The 8206-nt window shown below is 40.1% G+C and overlaps 1 non-coding gene across 1 annotated transcript; it reads right to left on the reverse strand.

Annotated features, from left to right (window-relative positions):
• Nucleotides 1–5304: 5304 nt before the first annotated feature.
• On the reverse strand, nt 5305–5410 carry LOC147942420 (small nucleolar RNA R71). The gene has a single exon (XR_015560561.1). It is a non-coding gene; the product is annotated as a small nucleolar RNA R71 (small nucleolar RNA).
• Between the last annotated feature and the right edge of the window lie 2796 nt (nt 5411–8206).

The raw sequence follows: 8206 nt of genomic DNA on the forward strand, positions 1-8206 counted from the left end.
GAAAACAATGATTCGAAGCAGTAAACAGCTTTGTTACTGTTTGTAGGGTCAGAATATGTGACAATCCAATGCATTTGACTAATTGTAAGAGTTCGGAATAAATTTGGAGTGTTTAGACAACACTTAAACCCGTTTTATCCCAAAACAGGCTAATACCAAGAGAAAACATTGATTCGAAGCAGTAAACAACTATGTTACTCTTTCTAGGGTCAAAATATGTAACAATCTAATGCATTTGAGTAATTATAAGAGTTCCTGTAAAATTTGGAGTGTTTAAACACCACTTTTACCCATTTTGTCCTGATATAGGCTAAAACCGAGAAAACAATGACTCGAAGCAGTAAACAGCTTTGTTACTGTTTGTAGGGTCAGAATATGTGACAATCCAATGCATTTGACTAATTGTAAGAGTTCGGAATAAATTTGGAGTGTTTAGACAACACTTAAACCCGTTTTATCCCGAAACAGGCTTAAACCAAGAAAAGAGGCTAAAACCGAGAGAAAACATTGATTCGAAGCAATAAACAGGTTTGTTACTGTTTATAGGGTCAGAATGTGTGACAATCCAATGCATTTGACTAATTGTAAGAGTTCGGAATAAATTTGGAGTGTTTAGACAACACTTAAACCCGTTTTATCCCAAAACAGGCTTACACCAAGAAAAGAGGCTAAAATCGAGAGAAAACATTGATTCGAAACAGTAATTAGCTATGTTCCTCTTTATAGGGTCAAAATATGTAACAATCCAATGCATTTGACTAATTATAAGAGTTCAAGTTTAATTTGGAGTGTTTAGACACCACTTATACCCATTTTGTCCCGAAACAGGCTAACACCGGGAAAACATTGATTCAAAGCAGTAAACAGCTTTGTTACTCTTTCTGTAAGTTTAGAAGTGTGGTAGTGTAGAGATCGAGTGTATGGAACGAGAGAGAGAGTTGAAGTGTAAGGGAGTGTAGAAGAAGAATTCTTACTTCTTACTTTATTTGGTTCCTAGTTACAATCTATTTAAGGGCTATACAAAGTAGAATATTCTTCTAGAGATCCTATGCACAAGTTACATGATCGATAGTGACATCTCTTCCTTAAACATACATGTGACTTCTAATTGACTTCTCTTGCTTCCCACTTGCACATCAACTTGCACAATGCCGCCAACGGCTAAATGGGAAGGTTCTCGAAGTCTTGTGACCGTTAGGGGCTGTTCTCAATGGGTTGGACTCGCAAGGCCTCTAAATGGTACGGACGGCCCAATGTGTTAGTTGTACGGACGTACGGACGTACGGACAGTGTTGTGTGTGTTCATACTCCCCCTCAAGATTGATCATGAGCATTGATCAATCTTGGACTCATGCACACCCACCTCATTAAAAACCTTAGTATAGAAAACCACTTGGGAAAAACTATACTCAAGGGAAAAAAAGTGTAGGTGTCATGTGTAGAGACTCATGGCCGAGTGAGATCTTTGAGGCCGAGTTTGGGATGAATGTACTCACACACTTGTGAACTGGCTGCCTTTGTGAATATGTCTGCTAGTTGTTCTTTGCTGTCGGGGTGGCATGGGAGAGTGACTCCGAGTTGTATTTGCTCTCGCACCTTGTGGCAAGCAACTTCAATGTGCTTTGTTCTCTCATGGAATACAGAATTGGTGGCTATGTGAATGGCTGCTTCATTATCACAATGCATAGTGATAGGCTTTGGTGATTCAACTCCAAGATCCTTCAACAGAGCTTTAAGCCACATGACCTCAGTCGTTAATTTCCTCATGGCTCTATACTCGGACTCTGCACTCGATAGGGAGACAACCTTTTGTTTCTTGCTTTTCCATGTGACTAGGTTCCCTCCTAAGAATGTGCAGTACCTGGTGGTTGAACGACGATCTTCATGGTCTCCGGCATAGTTAGCATCGCAATATCCTACCAACTCGGTGTTCTTGTTCCTTCCCATCCATATGCCTTGACCCGGTGACCCTTTGATGTACTTGAGGATCCGGTTCACCATGTTCCAGTGATGTCTTGTTGGGTTTTGCATGTGTTGACTTACCTGGATCACAGCAAAACAAAGATCAGGCCTAGTAATGGTTAGATATATGAGCTTACCTACTAGGCGTCGGTATTTTGTGACATCTTCGAATGGAGGCTCCCCCTTTCCGGCTGTCTTGTAGTTTTCCTCAAGTGGTGTGGTTACAGCCTTCGATCCAAGCTTTCCTGCTTCACTTAAGAGATCAAGTGCATATTTTCTTTGAGACAAGAATAATCCTTCATCGGATCGATACACCTCCATCCCAAGGAAATACTTAAGTTCTCCAAGATCTTTAATATCAAAAACAGACTTAAGAAATTCTTTAGTCTCTTGGATACCTACCTTGTCACTTCCAGATATGATGATATCATCAACATATACTAGTATGACCACTATACCTTTGTCACTTGGCAGTGTGAAGAGTGTATGATCTGATTCTGACTTGTGAAAGCCTCTCCCAAGCAAGGTTGTACTCAGTTTGTGGTACCATGCTCTAGGTGATTACTTGAGACCATATATAGCCTTGTTGAGTTTAAACACTTTTCCCAGGCCTATGGTGTCTTCTAGACCGGGCGGTGGCCTCATGTAGACCTCGTCTTCAAGTTCTCCTTGTAAGAACGCGTTCTTCACGTCCATTTGCCACAGATCTCAATCCAAGTTTGTGGCCAAGGAGAGGATAACTGGAACTGTGTGTAGTTTGGCCACCGGAGCAAACGTATCCTTATAGTCCTCCCCATACGTTTGAGTAAATGATGTCACTATATTTTACCATATTTTAGGCCTTGTTTAGTTCATGTTTTGCATCATATAGAAGTGATTCCTTAGCTTTTATCACCATTTCTGTCCAAATATGCACTTAGGATGTTTAGAAGCATGCATTGCATACATTTGTGCATTTGGAGTATTATTAGGTATTATGGAGCTCTAAAAGGGTAAAGAAGGACTTGCTGTTATTTTTGGAGCTAAACAAGAGGATAGGGAATATCAGGAAGGTTCGGAAGTCCACTCGACCACAACACTCGAGCATGCACACGGTCGAGTACTCCATCGGATGAATATATCGAGCTCCTCAAAGATCGATCCAAATAAAGATCTTCCGTTGCGATTCAGCTTCTGCATCCTTCATGAGAGTTGTAGAACATGGAGTTATGTTTCTAATACCGGTGGTTTCAAGTCAATCGGAGGTGTTGTGCCAGAGTTATACGGATTTTACTGAACAGATATCATGCCAGATCGAAGACTGAAGCTACTTGACGGACCAACAACTCGACCATGCACTCGACCGAGCACATGGTCGAGCTGACTGCCGCCTCTCTGTTTTGTCCTCTAGCTAACTAGGGCTTCTCTCTCTTTATTATATATATGTGTACTGACACTTGTGGCCGAAAGAAGTGAGACCCTGGAGACCATGTAGCCACCTCATAACCTAGTTTTTGCCATTTTTAGCTTCTTTTACTTTATTGCATCATCTCTTATCTTTTCTCTAGATTTTCACACATTTGTAACCTTGATAACTTTGAATCTGTTGAATATTTGCTTTCACTTCTTTGTTCAATATTGTTCATCTTTATCTCATCTTTCTAGTCATGATAGTTTCATTAATTTCTGGGTTTGTGTTCTTCATGATGATTTTTAGATCTTATTAGTGGCTTAGGATCTTAGGGATGGATTAGGTTGGATAAGGGTTATGGTTGTTTAGATTGGTCAAGCTTGATTGTTATATATATCTTCTAGATTAGATATGCTCTATGCTATTCTTATACTGAGAGGGTAAGGATAGATCTTAAGCTTCTTAGCATCACACCAATGTCTAAGTTGTTAGATAAGGCTAATGCTAGAGATTATCATGAAGCATGCTAAGAGATTAGATGTTTAAAGTGATTTTTGACATTGATGATCTGGGTTTTAATGCCTGCTTTGATATGTAATAGCTAGTGAGAACTAGGTCTAAGAAGTATCTTGGCTTGATTGTTATTGTCATGAGAATGGATTAACTTGTATTAGAAGATCATTGTCTAGAGATAGCTCATTGTTGATTGAGGTTTGTTGACCAATTTAGATAGCCATAGCTTGAGTCCATCCCATGAATCCATCCTTAGGATTTTCTTTGTTTATTGATTTCCCTGTTTAAGTACCGTTAATTGCTTGTTGTTTGCTCTGTTTTCATTATTTGCTCTGTTTCTGTTCATTCGCTTGTCAACTCGACCTCCCACTCGACCATGCACTCGACCAAGTGCTAGGTCGAGCTCCATTTTACTTTCTTGCTTATGCATTGTTCTGTTCATGTTTTCTTCTGCTTATTAGTTAATTCTGCTTAGTCTTGTTTATTGCACTTGTTCTACAGTTTAATTCAGCATTAGTATTGTCTTAAGTTGCCTTAGTTCATTGCATTTCATTATTGTCATTAGGTTGTTAGAAACAAATCAACTTGATATTTGGCTTAACTTGAATGCATTGATCACATCTTGACTGCTTACATATCACACTCTTTATGGATTGACATCCTTTATGCTACAACATCATAAGGGAATTGAAACACCTTGCATTACATTCTGATCATTCATACTTATGTTTGTTTGTTTGATTGCATCATTCATTCATTCATAAGTAGATACTTGAAAAAGTTCTTGTTTCAATTGGTGCCGTTGCCATTAGGGTGTTTATATGTTCCAGTGGAGATTTCATTGTTTCAAGATTAAGCTATGTTACTTTTGATTCTATTACTCACCTCTCTCTTGTTCTGGTGTTGTGTTTTCATTCTCAAGTACCACTCGACTAGGCACTCGGCCGAGTACCTCAATGCAAACGGTCGAGTGCTTGTTCGAGCACCTGGTCGAGCACTTGTTCAGAGTCTCAAAAAAACAGAAGAAGAGGTGGAAATGGAACTACAACAAGATCAGATTGAACCTCCAAGAAGAAGGAAGATTGGTGATAGTGATGCTCCCACTACTCATACTCAGAGATATGGGATAGTGTCTCCTCCTGTCCACAACACAACCTTCACAATCAAGACTAGTTTGATCTCAATGGTTCAGAGCAACAGATTTTATGGACTGCCTAGTGAAGACCCCCTTGCACATCTTGATGAGTTTGATAGGCTCTGTAGCCTTACCAATATCAATGGAGTTAGTGAGGATGCCTTGAAACTGAGGTTGTTTCCTTTTTCTCTAGGAGATAAAGCACATCAGTGGGAGAAGACTCTACATTCTGGAAAAATCACCTCTTGGGTTGATTGTAAGAAAGTCTTCCTTGCAAAATACTTCACTAGTTCAAGGACTGCACATTTGAGGAATGCCATTTCAGGATTTCTCCAACAAAATGGTGAATCTTTCAGTGAAGCATGGGAGCGCTTCAAAGGCTACCAGAGACAATGCCCACATCATGGATTCAGCAGGGAATATTTGTTGTGTACTTTGTATAGTGGTGTTCTTCCCAAGATCAGGATGCTCCTAGACACAGCCTCCAATGGAAGCTTCATGAATAAAGATGTTGATGAAGGTTGGGACTTAGTAGAGAACTTTGCTCAGTCCAATGGCAATTACAGTGAGGAATATGATAGAAGCTTAAGAGAAGGTATTGCTTATGAGGAAGGGCATATAAAGGAACTACAAGCCTTAGATGAGAAGCTTGAGAAGCTAGATAAACTACTTCTAACCCAACAAAAGCATGTACCTGTTGTTTGTGATGATGAGAAGTTTATGGTTCAAGTCTATCCTCCACAACAACTCCAACAAGCTCCTGCTCTAGATCAAGAGATGAAGAGTATGCTTCAACAACTGCTACAAGGCCAAGCTATTGGAGATATGGAAAAAAGTACTAAGCTCACAGAGATGAAAAACAAGATAGACTCCACATATGGTGCCCTTAATATCAAGATTGAAGCTTTAACTTGCAGAATCCTTCACCTTGAGAGAAAGAGTGAATCTTCGTCTTCTAGACAACTCAATGGGACATCAATTGACAATCTAAAGGAGTATGCCACTGCCCAAGCTATCTCTCTCAAAGAACTACCTTCAAAGCTCACTGAGGACAGTGACAACCAAGTTGGGGAGAATTTTCTTCAACCAGAGCTGCAGAATGAGAAGAGAACTGAGCTTGAGACACCACTCGACCATACACTCGACCATTCACACGGTCGAGTGCCTGGTCGAGTGCCTCATCGAGTCATTGCTCAAGAATCTAGCAAGCCGGTTCGGTTCATTCCTCCTCCCTATCAGCCACCTTTGCCATTTCCAGGACGGTTTAAAGAGCAAATGTTGAAAAAGTACAAGGCTTCTATTGATAAGAAGGCATTGATGGTCTTGAGTCATGAACCTTTGTTACAAGATGTTGAAATGAAAGAGAAGCCACAAGTTAAAAAGCTTGAGCAGAAGAAGCCAACTATTGATGGGCAGACCTTCAGGATTGAAAAGAAAGGTCATGAAACTGAGTCTGAAATCTTTCAGGGAGTGAATGGGGTAGAAACAGAGATTTTACGTCACCCGGCCTTCCACTCGACCTGCCACTCGACCGAGCACCTTAAGTCACTCGACCGAGTGGTACCAAGTCACCCAAAATGCCCAGACTTCATCCCCAAGCTTCATCAACAACAAGAGCCAAGAAATCCTTCCTTCAATGGTCTGTCTAAGCTTCAAACTATCAACATTCTACATGATTCAGTGAGGGATTTAACAACTAAGGATGAAGACATAAGGGGGCAAATCAAGAAGCTTCATGGTAGAGTGAGAAGTTCCTCTCCAAAGAAAGCAAGACAAGGTCTGAGTATTATTAGCAGACACAGCTCTTTTAGCATTGACCCAGGAATAAGAGGAGCAATGTAATCTTTAAGAACAGAGGGTACTTCATCACCTCTCTATAACCCTTTGATGTTCATATATTTTACCATGTTTTCCCTTAGTTTATTCACATCTTTTGCATCTTTTGCTAGCCATTTTCATCATTATTGTGTAGCTTTAGGACTAATCATGCATTAGAGTTTAGTTGCATTGCATTTGCATCTTTTCATGCATAAACAGGTGATTTTGGAGCTTAAGGAGCATGGAAACAATCCTGAGGAGAAGTGAAGCAATCTTGAAGGGAAAGCAAGAGAGTTAAGGCTGAAGAACCAAGGTCCAGAGTCCAACTCGACCAAGCACTCGACCGAGTGGGTAGATGGACTCGACCGAGTGGGTAGATGGACTCGACCGAGTGGAGTGTGCACGAGAGAAGCCAGCTCGACCATGGACTCGACCGAGCACTGGTCGAGTTGACCGAGCCGTTGACTACTTTGACTTTTTCTATTTTTAGGGCTTCCACCTCCTCACCTAGATAAGGCCTTGTACCTGCAGCCACCAAAGTGTGCAACTTTTTAGATATTCCCTAAACCTAGTTTTTACCTTTTTTAGTTTTATTCCTTTTGCATTTTTATTTTTAAGATCTTGTACTTCCTAAAAAAAGAAGACTAGATTCTTATATTTTGTTGGTTCTATAACTTTCAAGATATTGAGAATTTGAGTTTCATCCTTTCATCAATATTGAAGATCTTTGTTTAAACTTTCTAATGCAAGTTTCAATATTTTCTGGGTTTTTGACTTTGATCATCATGTATTGTTGTGAGTAGTTTCCTTAGGATCTTGAGGATGGGTTAGGATGGATTGATCTTGTGGTTTGTGTGACTTGGTCAAGCTTGATTGTTGTAGATTTCTTCTAGGGTAGATGATCTTAATGCTGATTCTATATCTGAGAGGGTAGAGTCTGATTTCAAGCTTCTTAGCATCACACCAATGTTTAGGAAGCATAGATAAGGCTAGATCTAGAGCTTACCATTAGGCTTGCTAAGAGATTAGAGGTCTTGTTTGGTTTGAGATGTATTGCTTAATGCCTGCTTGTGTAGATTCTTTACTGTGTGAGAACAAGTCTAGAATTGCATAGGTTTGATTGTTTCTTGACCATGAGAGTGGGAGAAACTTGTCTTAGATTAATATGTCTAGAGGTTAGCTCAAAGTTTGCTTGAGATTTGTTGACCAAGTTAGATAACCACAATGATTAGTCCATCCCATGAATCCATCCTCAGGACCTTCTTTGTTTATTGAAATCTTAGTCTTAATCCTGTTGCTTGCTTGTTGTTTGATTGGATTTAGCATTACTCTGTTTTTATTGCATTGCTCTGTTTCTGCGTCTAGTCTAGCTCGACCACCCACTCGAC

Source organism: Camelina sativa, chromosome 6 (assembly GCF_030686135.1).
Source record: "Camelina sativa cultivar CO46 ecotype springtype chromosome 6, ASM3068613v1".
NCBI lineage: Eukaryota > Viridiplantae > Streptophyta > Magnoliopsida > Brassicales > Brassicaceae > Camelina > Camelina sativa.